This window comes from Moschus berezovskii, chromosome 19 (genome assembly GCF_049115385.1).
Source record: "Moschus berezovskii isolate FMDL1 chromosome 19, NW_MosBer_1.0, whole genome shotgun sequence".
NCBI lineage: Eukaryota > Metazoa > Chordata > Mammalia > Artiodactyla > Moschidae > Moschus > Moschus berezovskii.
The window spans coordinates 1,856,908-1,871,762 of NC_142478.1; positions in this window are offsets into that span (position 1 = coordinate 1,856,908).

Genomic DNA, 14,855 nt, shown 5'->3' on the forward strand with positions numbered 1-14,855 from the left:
AGGCATGGAACTCCATTATCTTTTCAAGTTGTAAAAGGGGTGGGAGGCCTCCTGTCGAGTTGAATTTCTGTCCTGGGGCTTTTTCTCCATGATGCACTTGGGAAGTCAGGCCTCCCTTCATGGTGTTAGTTAATCCTGGGGTTTCTCTTTGAATCGGTACAGTGGAATCAGTCCTTATGTCGAGCGGATGGGGACATTGGTGTCTTTTTGAATTGTGGCAAGACTCACCAGGGTCCTCTCGAGTTTCAAGGGGAGATCGGCCTCCTCTTCAGATTTGATGGGAACATCGGGATTAATTTCCAGACGAAGTAGGGAAATAGATCCTCACTGGAAGGATGAGGAAAACGGGTGGAAAACGGGTCTCTTCTTGAGCTGTGGCAGGAACCTCGCTGCTCCTCTTGAGTTTGGCCGGGTTTCTGGTAGAACTTCTTAAATTGCAGCATATAGGGTGCCGAGTATCCTTTTGAGTTTGAAGAGGGAATGTGGGATTTCTCTTGAGACATTGCAGCGGAAATGGGCATCCTGTTGCATGGAGTGGAGAATTTCATGGTTTTTCTCTAGTTGAGGCTTGAAGATTGGAAGTCTTCTCGAGTTACCACGGGGATTTCTGGGGTTCGGTACTGTTGCCTCAGGGAAGTCTTGTCTCCTTTCCTGTTGAAGTGGAACCTTTGGATTCCTTTCGAGTCAATGCAGGCCATGAGGCCCACATTTTGAGAGATTTGGTAAACTCAGTTTTCCTCTCCAGTGGCCACAGGGATCTTGGGGTTGCTGTGAAATTTCCACTGGGGAGTCAGGCCTAGTCTTTTGTGAGGATGGAACTCTGCTTTTCCCTGGATTTTTCAAAGGGTTGTCAGGTCTGCCGTCTGTTCAAGAGGGAAATTTGGGCTTTTTGGAGAGACTCAGCAGGGGATTCATGCCTCCGATTATGTTGGTAGGTGATACACCGTGTTCCACTGGAGCTGGAGTAAGCGCAACACGACTCGTCTCTAGTTGAGTGTGAACTCGGAGTACTTTGACCTTGCTGCAGGATCCACGGTGTTGCCCTCGAGTGTCAAAAATGTGACACAACTCATCAAGTGGTGCGAGGGAAAGGTGGGATTCCTCTTCAGTTGAAAGTGGAATGGCCCATTATCTTCAGGTGAAGTGTGATCAAGGGGCTCTTCTTAAATTGTGTCGGGAAACTAGGAGTTCTTCTCTCATCGGGACGGGTATCTCTGGGTGACGCTTGAGTTTCATCAAGGAATTCAAGTCTCATGTCGAAATTTGAGAAGGAACTCGGGACGTCTGTCTAATCGCCACATTAAAAAAATGGCTTCATCTTGCTTTGAAGGAGGAATCTCGAGGTTTTTCTCGAGTTGCTGTGGGAAATTTGGTGATCCACTCTAGCAAAGACAGGAATATCAGGGAGCCTCCCGTGTTGTCTCTGGAAAGTCAGAAAGCCTTTCCATTTGGGAGAGGAACCTCAGGATTCCTTTGGAGTCGCTGCAGAGAAAGAGGTCTGCATCTAGATTCGAGTCCGTCAACTCAGGTCTCCTCTCAGGACAGGGTTCTCAGAGCTGCTCTCAAAATTCACCTGGGGAGTCAGGCCTCGTCTTGTATTCAGACATGGTAGTCTGCTTTATTCTCGTGTTCTAAAAGGGGTGTTAGGCCACAGTCGAGTTGAATTTGTACCTAGAGATTTTATCGAGATTGCTCTTGGAGTCAGGTCTCCACTCATCGTGTGCACTGATACCCGAGGATACATTTTAATCTATGCAGTGAAATCAGACAATAACTCGAGTGGGTGGGGACATCGGTACCTTTTCGAATTGTGTTTTGAAACCCAAGGGATCCTCCTGAGTTTCAAGGTGTTACTGGCCTCCTCGTAATGTGAGACGGGAACGTGGATTCCATTCCAGACAAAGCAGGCGAATTGACTCTCATCTGAAAAGAGAACTGGAAAATGGGGCACTTTGTCAATTGTGGCAAGAAACTCGGTGTTCCTCTCAAGTGGGGCCAGTTTTGTCGGTGTAATTTTAGAATCTCATGAAGTATGTTAAGTAACCTTTCGGGTTTCAATCGGGAATATGGGATTTCTCTTGAGAATCTGCAACAGATATGTTCCTCATCTCGCCTTGAGGGGAGAATCTTGTGGTTTTCCTCGAGGTGTGGTGGGAAGCTTGGGGGCCATCTCAAATTGTGACGCGGACATCAGGGAAGTCAGGTCTCCTTTCGTGTTGGATGGGGAAATTCGGGATTACGCTGGAGCCATGGAATGGTAACAGGGCCTCATCTAGAGTTGAGTCCTTATATTTTGTATTCCTCTCAAGTGGGGATGGCTATTTTGGGGAACTTTTTGAGTCACATAAAGGGCGTCAAGTACCCATTTGAGTTTCAAGCCAGAATGTGGGATTTCTCTTGAGACTCTGCAGAAGAATAGTTCCTCATCTCACATTGATGGGGAAATCTTGTGGTTTTTCTCGTGTTGCGGCTGGAAGCTTGGGATTCCTCTCGAGTTGTGACGGGGACCTCAGGAACTCGCTCGTGTTGTCCCAGGGAAGTCAGGTCTCCTTTCGTGTGGGAAGGGGATCCTCGGGATTCCTCTCGAGGCGTAGCAGAGAAATAGTGCCACATCTAGCATTGTGTCCGTTAATTGTGTGCTCCTCTCAGGTGGGGACAGCTATGTAGGGGAACTTTTTGAGTCTCATAAAGGGTGTCAAGTACCCGTTGAAGTTTCAAGCGGGAATGTGGGATTTCTTTTGAGACTCTGCTGCAGAAAATTTCCTCATCTCACATTGAGGGGAGAATCTTGTGGTTTTCCTTGAGTTGCGCCCGGAAGGTAGGGGTTACCCTCGAGTTGCAACATGAACCTCAGGAACTCACTTGTATTGCTTCAGAGATGTCAGGTCCGCTTTCGTGTTGGAAGGGGAAATTTGGTATTCCTCTCAAGGGGCGGCAGAGGAATAGGGCCGCATCTAGCGTTGAATCGGTCAACTGTGTTTTCCTCTCCAGTGGTGACAGGGATCTCGGGGTTGCTATGAAGGTTCTACTGGGGAGTCAGGCCTCGTCTCGATTTGAGGCATGGAATTCTGCTTTCCTTTCGAGTTGTAAAAGAGGACTCCGTCCTCGTTTCGTCATGAGGCGATTCAATAGGTCTTTTTGTATAGGCTCAGCATGGGTGTCAGGTCTCCCATCATGTTGTGAGGGGATACTCAGTGTGCAATTGGAGCTGTGCTAGCACATCAGGACCCACCTCAATTTGAGGATAAACTCAGAGGCTTTATCCTTGCAGCAAGATCCACGGGAGAGCACTTGAGTTTCAATAGGAAACAGAAGCCTCCTTTTGTGGTGGGAGAAGATGGAAGGATTCTTCTTGAGTTTAAGCAGGGATTGAACGCTCCTGCTTCCTGAGATGGGGAAGGAAGCTTCCTTCACACAAGAAGAGACAGCCTACCTGCCTGTGTTTTAAAAGCTGTATTTGGCAGAGACTAGTTCGCTTTGACACCGGGAGACCTCGAGATCTGCTCAAAGGACCAATGTACTGGGTCAGGGCGGAACATCTCTCCTGCCCTTTCTGAGCTTGAAATGGCATTCCTAGCTTAGAACGGTGCTGCCCATGAAGGAGCAGGCTGAGGGAGTGTTTCAGACATGGCTGGGGGCCTTACTGGGCTTTCCTGTGGTATTTTCTTTCAATTCAAACTAGGCCCCAGGCCTACTTGGAGAGGCAGAGTGGCCCGGTTGTCTGCAAACTGCCAAGGTCTAGAGTAGAGCACTGAGAACTCTGTCAGAGGTAAGGAAAGAGCAGTTGGACAGATGGTGAAATTGTTGCTTGGCCGCACTGCTTCAGCACCACCCAGAGAGAAACAGGCCCCCTGGGCCTACAGACAGGGTATGCAGGATCACACAGACAGGGTGTGCAGGATCACACAGAGTGTTTCTGAGTAGCATCCAAGAAGGTTCCTGACAGACTTAGGCTCCCTGCAGCTCTCAAGAAGAGCGAAGACATGTGGAGGAAGTTTGGCTTTTCCCTGTGAGTGTTGTGCCCTTCCCTCGGCCCTAGGCACAGGAGAAACTGTCCCTGAGGAAAGATCTCTCTAAGTGCTTTTCACTCCGGCTGAGAAGCCGAGTTAATAGGATGCGGGTAAAGTGAGCATCCTTCGTGGAAGAAGAGACAGCCTACTTGCCTGTGTTTGCATAGCTGAGACGAGTTCTCATTTACACTGAGAGACCCTGAGTTCTGCTCAAAGGACTGATATATCAGCGTCAGGAGCCATAATGTCCCCTGCACTTTCTGAGATTGCAAAGACATCACAACTTATGGCAGTGCTGCCCATGAAGAAGCAGGCTAGTGAATGTGTCAGACTTGACTGGGTGCTATCCAGTGCTTACCTGTGGTTTTGCCTTTCAGTGCAAACTAGGACACAAGCCTACTTGGAGAAGAGGACTGGCGCGATTGTCTCCAAACTGCCAGGAACTAGAGTAGAGCACTGAGAACTCTCTCAGAGGTAAGAAAAGTACAGTTGGTAGATGGTAATGTTGTTGCTTGGCCGCACTGCTTCAGCACTGCACAGAGAAAACAGGCACTCTAGGGCAACAAGCTGGGTATGCGGGATCACACACAGAGTGTTTCTGCGTAGCAGCCAATAGGGTTCCTGACAGGCTTTGACTCACTGAAGCTCTCAAGACGAGCAAAGAAATGTAGAGTAAGGTTGGCCTTTCCTGTGGGTTTGGTCCCTTCCCTCAGCCCCAGGCACAGGGGTAACTGCCCCTGAGGAAAGACCTCTCTAAGTGCTTTCCACTCCGGCTGAGAATCAGAGAACGCAGGAAACGGGAAAAATGAACTTTCTTCGTGGAAGAAGAGGCAGCCTACAGGCCTGTGTTGGCAAAGCTGTATTTTGGAGTGACGAGTTCGCTTTGACACCAGGAGACCCCGAATGTGCTCAGCACACCGCTATTTCCAGGCCAGGTTCCAGCATATCCCCTGCCTATCTGAGCTTGCAAAGGTATTCCAAGGTTACAGTGGTGCTATGCATGAAGGAGCAGGCTGAGCGAGTGTGTCAGACATGACTGGGCTCCATTCTGGGCTTCCCTGCGGTATTGCCTTTCAGTTAAAACTAGGCCCCAGGCCTACTTCGAGATGAGGAGGGGCCCAGTTGACTCCAAACTGCCAAGGTCTAGATTAGAGTACTGAGAACTCTGTCAGAGGTAAGGGAAGAGCAGTTGGATAGATGGCTATGTTGTTGCTTGGCTGCCTTGCTTCAGCACTGCACTGAGAGAAACAGGCACCCTGGGCCTACAGGCATGGTATGCAGGATCCCACACAGAGTGTTTCTGCGTAGCAGCAAGTGGATTCCTGACAGAGTTGTGCTCCCTGCAGCTCTCAAGAGGCGCAAAGTCATGTGGAGGCAGTTTGGCCATTCCCTTTGAGTTTGATGCCCTTTAGTAAGTCCCAGTACAGTGGAACCAGACCTTGAGGAAACTTCTCTAAGTGCTCTTCACTCTGGAGGAGAAGCACTGTTTGCAGAATGCGGGTTAAGTGAGATCCTGCAGGGAAAAGAGGCAGCCTACTGGCCTGTGTTGGCAAAGCTGTGTTTGGCAGATACAAGTCAGCTTTGACACCAGGAGACCCCGATATCTGCTCAAAGGACCAATATTTCCAGGTCAGGGGTGAACTCTCTCCTGACTCTTCTGAGCTTGCAATGGCATTCCTAGCTTAAATCAGTGCTGCCCATGAAGGAGCAGCCTGAGGGAGTGTGTCAGACATGACTGGGCCCCTTCCCCGGCTTGCCTGTGGTATTGACTTTCAATTCCAATTAGGACCCAGGCCTATTGGAGAGGAGGAGGGGCCCTGTTTTCTCCAAACTGCCAAGGTCTGGAGTGGAGCACTGAGAACTCTGTCAGAGGTAAGGGAAGTGCAGTTGGATAGATGATGAAGTTGTTGCTTGGCCGCACTGCTTCAGCACCACACAGAGAGAAACAGGCACCCTGGGGCAATAGGCTGGGTATGCAGAATCACACACAGAGTGTTTCTGAGTAGCAGTCAATAGGGTTCCTGACAGGTTTAGGCTCCCTGCAGCTCTCAAGATGAGGGACGACAAGTGGAAGAAGTTGGGCATTTCCCTTTGAGTGTGGTTCCCTTCCCTCAGTACCAGGGACAGAGGAAAGTGTCCCTGAAGATGGACCTCTCTAAGTGCTTTTCACTCCAGCTGAGAAGCAGAGATCTCAGGAATCATGTTAAGTGAGCTTCCTTCACGCAGGAAGAGGCAGCCTAACGGCCTGTGTTGGCAAAGTTTTAGTTGGCAGAGACGAGTAAACTTTGACACCGGGAACCCCAAGATATGTTCAAAGGACTGAAATATCCTGGTCAGGGGCCAGCATCTCCCCTGCCCTTTCTGAGCTTTCAAAGACATTTCTAGCTTAGAGCAGTGCTGCCCATGAAGAAGCATGCTAGGAAGTGTGTCAGATATGACTGGGCGCCTTCCTGGCTTACCTGTGGTATTGCCTTTCAATGCAAATTAGACCCCAGGCCTACTTGGAGAGGAGGAAGGGCACGGTTGTCTCCAAACTGCCAGGGACTAGATTAGAGCACTGAGAACTCTGTCAGAGGTAAGGGACGTGCAGTTGGGTAGATGGTGAAGTTGTTGCTTGGCTACAGTTCTTCAGAACCGCACAGAGAAAAACAGGCACCGTGGGCCTACAGGCAGGGTATGCAGGATCACAAAAAGAGTGTTTCTGCATAGCTGCAAGACAGTTCCTGACAGACTTATGCTCCCTGCACCTCTCAAGATGAGCGAAGACATGTGGAGGAAGTTTGACCTTTCCCTGTGAGTGTGTGCCCTTCCTTAAGCCTCAGGCACAGGGGAAACTGCCCCTGAGGAAAGACCTCTCTAAATGCTTTTCACTCCGGCTGAGAAGCAGAGTTCACAGGATGCGGGATAAGTGAGCTTCCTTCTTGAAGAAGAGGTAGCCTACCGGCCTGTGTTTGCAAACCTCTATTTGGCAGGGACGAGTTCGCTTTGACACGGGGAGATCCCGAGATCTGCTCAAAGGACCAATATTTCCCTGGTCAGTTTAGTTTAGTTCAGTCACTCAGTCGTGACTGACTCTTTTCGACCCCAAGAATCACAGCACTCCAGGTCTCCCTGTCCATGACCAACACCCGGAGTTCACTGAAACTCATGTTCGTGGAGTCGGTGATGCCATCCAGCCATCTAATTCTCTGACGTCCCCTTCTCTTCCCACCCCCAATCCTGTCCAGCATCAGAGTCTTATCCAGTGAGTCATCTTCGCATGAGTTGGACAAAGGATTGGAGCTTCAGCTTTAGCATCAGTCTTTCCAAAGTACACCCAGAATCAATCTCCTCCAGAATGTACTGGTTGGATCTCCTGGCAGTCCAAGGGATTCTCAAGAGTCTTCTCAAGGACCACAGTTCAAAAGCATCAATTCTTCGCTGATCAGTTTTCTTCACAGTCCAAATCTCACATCCATACGTGACCACTGAAAAAATCAAAGCCTTGACCAGATAGACCATTGTTGGCAAAGTAATGTCTCTGCTTTTTAATATACTATATAGGATGGTCAAAACTTTCCTTCCAAAGAGTGAGCATCTTTTAATTTAATGGCTGAAATCAGCATCCGCACTGACTTTGGAGACCAAAACAATACAGTCTGACACTATTTACACTGTTTCCCCATCTATTTCCCGTGAGGTGATGGGACCAGATGCCATGATCATTCTTTCAGGGACCAGTAACTCCCATGCCTTTTCTGAGCTTGCAAAGGCATTACTATTTTAGAGCGGTGCTTCCCATGAAGAAGCCGGCTGAAGTAGAGTGTCAGACATGATTGGACGCCTCCCTGGGCTTGCCTGTGGTATTGCCTTTCAATTCAAATTAGGTTCCAGGCCTACTTGGAGAGGAGTAGGGACCCGGTTGTCTCTAAACTGCCAAGATCTAGATTAGAGCACTGAAAAATCTGTCAGAGATAAGGGAAGAGCAGTTGGGGAGATGGGGAAGCTATTGCATAGCTGCATTTCTTCAGCACCTCACAGAGAGAAACAGGCCTCCTGGGCCTACTGGCAGGCTATGAAGGATCACGCACAGAGTCTTTCTGTGTAGCAGCCAAGAATGTTCCTTATAGACTTAGGCTCCCTGCAGCTCTCAAGGAGAGCAAAGACATGTGGAGGCAGTTTGGCCTTTCCCTGTGAGTGTGGTTCCATTCCCTCAGCCCCATCCACAGGGGAAACAGCCCGTGAGGAAAGACTTCTCTAAGTGCTTGTCACACTGGCTGAGAAGCAGAGTTCGCAGGATGGGGACCAACACAGCTTCCTTTGCAGTAGAAGAGGCAGCCTGCCGGCCAGAGTTTCCAAATCTGTATTTTGAAGAGATGAGTGCTCTTTGACAATGGGAGACCCCGAGATATGTTCAATGGACTGATATTTTCGGGTCGGGGCAAGCTACTCGCCTACACTTTCCAAGCCTGCAAAGGCATTCCTAGCTTAGAGTGGTGCTGCCCATTAGGAGCAGCCTGAGGGAGTTTGTTAGACATGAATGGGCAACTTCCGGGGCTTGCCTGTGGTATTCCCTTTCAACTAAAATTAGAACCCAGGCCTACTTGGAGAGAAGTGGCCCGGTTGTCTCCAAACAGCCAAGGTCTAGTATAGAGCACTGAAAAATCTGTCAGAGGTAAGGGAAGAGCAGTTGGGTAGTTGGGGAAGTGTTTGCTTTACCTCATTGCTTCAGCACCACCCAGAGAGAAACAGGAACCCTGAGCCTACAGGCAGGTTATGCAGGATCACACATAGAGTCTTTCTGCATAGCAGTCAAGAATGTTCCTGACAAACTTAGTCTCCCTGCACCTCTCTAGAAGGGCAAAGCTGTGTGGAAGATGTTTAACCTTTCCCTGGGAGTGTGGTTCCCTTCCCCCAGCCCCAGGCCCTGGGGAAACAAGCCCTGAGGAAATACCTCTCTAACTGCTGGTGAAGCCAGCTGAGAAGCAGAGTTCACAGGATGAGGAATAAGTGGTCTTTCTTTGCGGAAGAAGTGGCAGCCTACCGGTCAGTGTTTCCAAACTTGTATTTGGAAGACACGAGTGCACATTGACAACGGGCCACCACGAGATGTGCTCAGTTCATCGATATTTCCGGGTCAAGGGCGAGCTTCTGGCCTGCCCTTTGTGAGCTTGCAAAGGCATTCCTAGCTTTGAGCGTTACTGCCCATGAAGCAGCAGGCTGAGGGAGTGTGTCAGATATGACTGGGCGCTTTACTGGGCTTACCTGTGCTATTGCTTTTCAATTCAAACGAGGTCCCGGCCTACTAGGAGAGGAGGAGAGGCCTAGTGGGCTCCAAAATGCCATGGTCTATAGTAGAGTATTGAGAACTCTATCAGAGGTAAGGGAAGAGCAATTGGATAAAAGGGGAAGATGTTGCTTGGCTGGACTGCTTCAGCACCTCACAAATGGCCCCCCTGGGCCTACAGCCAGGGAATGCAGGTTCACACACTGAGTTTATCTACGTCGCAGCAAAGAATGTTCCTGACAGACTTAGGCTCCCTACAGCTCTCAAGAAGAGCAAAAACATATGGAGGTAGTTTGGCCTTTACCTGTGAGTGTGGTTCCCTTCCCTCAACCCCAGGCACAGGGGAAACAGCCACTGAGGAAAGACCTGTCTAAGTGCTTGTCACACTGCCTGAGAAGCAGGGTTCACAGGATGCGTGATAAGGCAGCTTCCTTCGCGGAAGTAGAGGCAGCCTACTGGTCGGAGTTTCTTAAGCTGTATTTGGGAGCGACGAGTGCGCTTTGCCAATGGGAGACCCCGATCTGTTCAATGGACCGATATTTCCGCATCAGGGGAGAGCATCTCCCCTGCCCTTTCTGAGCTTGTAATGGCATTGCTAGCTTACAGAGGAAGCATGAAGGAACAGGCTGAGAGAGTGTGTCAGACATGACTGGGCTCGTTCCTGGGCTTACTGGTGGTATTGCCTTTGAATTCAAACTAGGCCCCTGGCCTACTTGGAGTGTAGGAGGTCCCCGATTGTCTCCAAACTTACAAGGTCTAGAGTAGAGCACTGAGAACTCTGTCAGAGTTAAGGGAAGAGCAGTTAGGTAGATGGTGAAGTTGTTTCTACACTGCACTTATTCAACACCACACAGAGAGAAACAGGCACCCTGGACCTACAGGGAGGGTATACAGGATCACACACAGAGTGTTTCTGCATAGCAGCCATGAGGGTGCCTGAGAGACTTAGGCTCCCTGCAGCTCTCAAGAAACAGAAAGACATGTGGAAGAAGTGTGGCCTTTCCCGGTGAGTGTGGTTCCCTTCTCTCAGCCCCAGGCACAGGGGAAACTGCACCTGAGGAAAGACCTCTCTAAGTGCTATTCCCTCAGCTGAGAAGCAGAATCCGCAGTGTGTGGGTTATGTGAGCTTCCACTGCAGAATAAGAAGCAGCCGACCGGCCTCTGTTTGCAAAGCTGTAATGGGCCGAGACGAGTTCCTTTGACACCGGGAAACCCAGGGATTTGCTCAATGGACCGATATTTCGGGGGCAGGGGCTAGCATCTCAACTACCTTCTCTGTGCTTGCAAAGGCATTGCTAGCTTGCAGAGGTGTTGTCCATGAAGGAACAGGCTGAAGGAGTGTGTCAGACATGACTGGGCGCCTTCCTGGGCTTACTGGTGATATGGCCTTTCAATTCAAACGAGGCTCCACCCTTACTTGGAGAGGAGGAGGATCCTGGTTGACTCCAAACTGCCATGGTCTAGAGTAGAGCACTGAGAACTCTGTCAGAGGTAAGGGAAGAGCAGTTGGATAGATGGCTATGTTGTTGCTTGGCTGCCTTGCTTCAGCACTGCACTGAGAGAAGCAGGCATCCTGGGCCTACAGGCAGGTTATGGAGGATCATACACAGAGTCTTTCTGCATAGCAGTCATGAATGTTCCTGACAGACTTGGTCTCCCTGCACCTCTCAAGAAGAGCTTAGACGTTTGGAGGAAGTTTGGCCTTTCCCTGTGAGTAGCCCCTGAGGAAAGGCTTCTCTAAATGCTTGTCACACTGGCTGAGAAGCAGAGTTCACAGGATGCGGACCAACACAGCTTCCTTTGCAGAAGAAGAGGCAGCCTACCGGCCAGTGTTTCCAAACCTGTATTTTGAAGAGACGAGTGCTCTTTGACAATGGGAGACCCCGAGATATGTTCAATGGACTGATATTTTCAGGTCAGGGGCGAGCTTCTCGCCTACCCTTTCTGAACTTGCAAAGGCATTCCTAGCTTAGAGTGGTGCTGTCCATTAGGAGAAGCCTGAGGGAGTGTGTCAGACATGAATGGGCAGGTTCCGGGGCTTGCCTGTGGTATTCCATTTCAACTAAAATTAGAACCCAGGCCTACATGTAGAGGAGAAGTGGCCCGGTTGTCTCCAAACAGCCAAGGTCTAGTATAGAGCACTGAAAAATCTGTCAGAGGTAAGGGAAGAGCAGTTGAGTAGATGGGGAAGTATTTGCTTGACTGCACTGCTTCAGCACCGCCCAGGAAAAAACAGGAACCCTGAGCCTACAGGCAGGTTATGTAGGATCATACACAGAGTCTTTCTGCATAGCAGTCAAGAATGTTCCTGACAAACTTAGTCTCCCTGCACCTCTCTAGAAGGGCAAAGCTGTGTGGAGGAAGTTTAACCTTTCCCTGGGAGTGTGGTTCCCTTCCCCCAGCCCCAGGCCCTGGGGAAACAAGCCCTGAGGAAATACCTCTCTAACTGCTGGTGAAGCCAGCTGAGAAGCAGAGTTCACAGGATGCGGAATAAGTGATCTTTCTTTGCGGAAGAAATGGCAGCCTACCGGTCGGTGTTTCCAAACTTGTATTTGGAAGACACGAGTGCACATTGACAACGGGCCACCACGAGATGTGCTCAGTTCATCGATATTTCCGGGTCAAGGGCGAGCTTCTGGCCTGCCCTTTGTGAGCTTGCAAAGGCATTCCTAGCTTTGAGCGTTACTGCCCATGAAGCAGCAGGCTGAGGGTGTGTGTCAGATATGACTGGGCGCTTTACTGGGCTTACCTGTGCTATTGCTTTTCAATTCAAACGAGGTCCCGGCCTACTAGGAGAGGAGGAGAGGCCTAGTGGGCTCCAAAATGCCATGGTCTATAGTAGAGTATTGAGAACTCTGTCAGAGGTAAGGGAAGAGCAATTGGATAAAAGGGGAAGATGTTGCTTGGCCGGACTGCTTCAGCACCTCACAAATGGTCCCCCTGGGCCTACAGGCAGGGAATGCAGGTTCACACACTGAGTTTATCTGCATCACAGCAAAGAATGTTCCTGACAGACTTAGGCTCCCCACAGCTCTCAAGAAGAGCAAAAACATATGGAGGTAGTTTGGCCTTTCCCTGTGAGTGTGGTTCCCTTCCCTCAACCCCAGGCACAGGGGAAACAGTCACTGAGGAAAAACCTGTCTAAGTGCTTTTCACACTGCCTGAGAAGAAGAGCTCACAGGATGCACGATAAGTGAGCCTCCTTCGCGGAAGTAGAGGCAGCCTACTGGCCAGAGTTTCAAAAGCTATGTTTGAAAGATACGAGTGCACTTTGCCAACGGGAGACCCCGAGATCTGTTCAATGGACCGATATTTCCGGGTCAGTCTCCCCTGCCCTTTCTGAACCTGCAATGACATTGCTAGCCTACATAGGTGCTGCCCATGAAGGAACAGGCTGAGGGATTTTGTCAGACATACTGGGCGCCTTCCTGGGCTTGTCAGTGGTATTGCCTTTCAATTCAAACTAGGTGCAAGGTCTACTTGGAGAGGAGGTGGAACCCGGTTGTCTCCAGAATGCAAAGGTGTAGATTAGAGCACTGAGAACTCAGTCATAGGTAAGGGAAGAGCAGTTGGATAGATGGTGAAGTTGTTGCTTGGCTACACTGCTGCAGTACCGCACAGAGAGAAACAGGCATCCTGGGCCTACAGAAAGAATATGCAGGATCACACACAGAGTCTTTTTTCATAGCAGCCAAGAATGCTCCTGACAGACAGGCTCCTGCAGCTCTAAAGAAGAGCAAAGACATGTGCAGGAAGTGGCTCCCTTCCCTCAGCCCCAGGCACAGGGGAAACAGCCCCTGAGGAAAGACCTCTTTAACTGCTTGTCACCCTGGCTGAGAAGCAGAGTTCGCAGGATGCAGGATAGTGAGCTTCCTTCACAGAACAAGAGGAAGCCTACTGGCCGGAGTTTCCAACACTATATTTGGATGAAACGAAGGCGCTTTGACAAACAGAGACCCTGAGATCTATAAAAATTACCGATATTTCCGCGTCAGGGGTGAGCTTCTCCCCAGCCCTTTCTGAGCTTGATGATTCATTCCTATCTTAGAGCAGTGCTGCCCATGAAGGATCAAGCTGACGGAGTGTGTCAGACATGACTGGGCTTCTTCCTGGTCTTGCCTGTTGTATTGCCTTACAAGTCAAACTAGTCCCTGGCCTACTTGAAAAGGAGGAAGGGCCCGGTTGTCTCCAAGTTGCCACGGTCTACATTAGAGCACTGAGAGCTCTGTCAGAGGTAAGGGAAGAGCAGTTGGATAGATGGGGAAGTTGTTGCTTAGCCGCACTGCTGCAGCACGACACAGAGAGAATCAGGCATCCTGGGCCTACAGGAAGGTATGCAGGATCACACACAGAGTCTTTTTGCATAGCAGCCAAGAATGTTCCTGATAGACTGAGGCTCCTTGCAGCTCTCAAGAAGAGCAAAGACATGTGCAGGATGTTTGGCCTTTCCGTGTGAGTGTGGATTCCTTCCCTCAGCCCCAGGCATAGGGGAAACAGCCCCTGAGGAAAGACCTCTCTAAGTGCTTGTAACACTGGCTGAGAAGTAAAGATCGCAGGATGCAGGTTAAGTGAGCTTCATTCACGGAAGTAGAGTCAGCCTACCGGCCGAGGTTTCCAAAGCTATATTTGGACAGGACGAGTGAGCTTTGACAACGTGAGACCCCGAGATTTGTAAAATGGACCGATATTTCCGCGTCAGGGGCTATCATCTCACCTGCTCTTTTTGAGCTTGCAGATCCATTCCTAGCTTAGAGCAGTGTTGCCCATGAAGGAGCAGGCTGAGGGAGTGTGTCAGACATGCCTGGGCCCCTTCCTGGGCTTGTCTGAGGTATTACCTTTCAATTCAAACTGGTCCCTGGCCTACTTGGAGAGGAGGAGGGGCCCGGTTGTCTCTAAGCTGCCACGGTCTAGATTAGAGCACTGAGAACTCTGTCAGAGGTAAGGGAAGAGCAGTTGGATAGAAGGGGAAGTTGTTGCTTGGCCGCACTGCTGCAGCACCACACAGAGAGAAACTGGCATCCTGGGCCTACAGGCAGGGTATGCAGGATCACACACAGAGACTTTCTGCATAGCAGCAAAGAATGTTCCTGACAGACTTAGGCTCCCCGCAGCTCTCAAGAAGAGCAAAGAAAGGTGGAGGAAGTTTGGCCTTTCCCTGTGTGTGTGGCTCCCTTGCCTCAGCCCCAGGCGCAGGGGAAACAGCCCCTGAAAAGACCTCTCTACATGCTTGTCACCCTGACTGAGAAGCAGAGTCCGCAGAATGCAAGATAAGTGAGCTATCCTTGTGGAAGCAGAGGCAGCGTACCGGCCTGATTTTCCAAACATATATTTGGACAGGACGAGTGCACTTTGACAATAGGAGACCCCGAGATCTGTAAAATGGACCGATATTTCTGCATCAGGGTAGAGCTACTCGCCTACCCTTTCTCAGCTTGCAGATTCATTCCTAGCTTAGAGTGGTGGTGCCCATGAAGAAGCAGGCTGAGGGAGTGTGTCAGACATGACTGGGCTCCTTCCTGGGCTTGCCTGTGCTATTGCCTTTCAATTCAAATTAGGCCCCAGGCCTCCTTGGAGAGGAG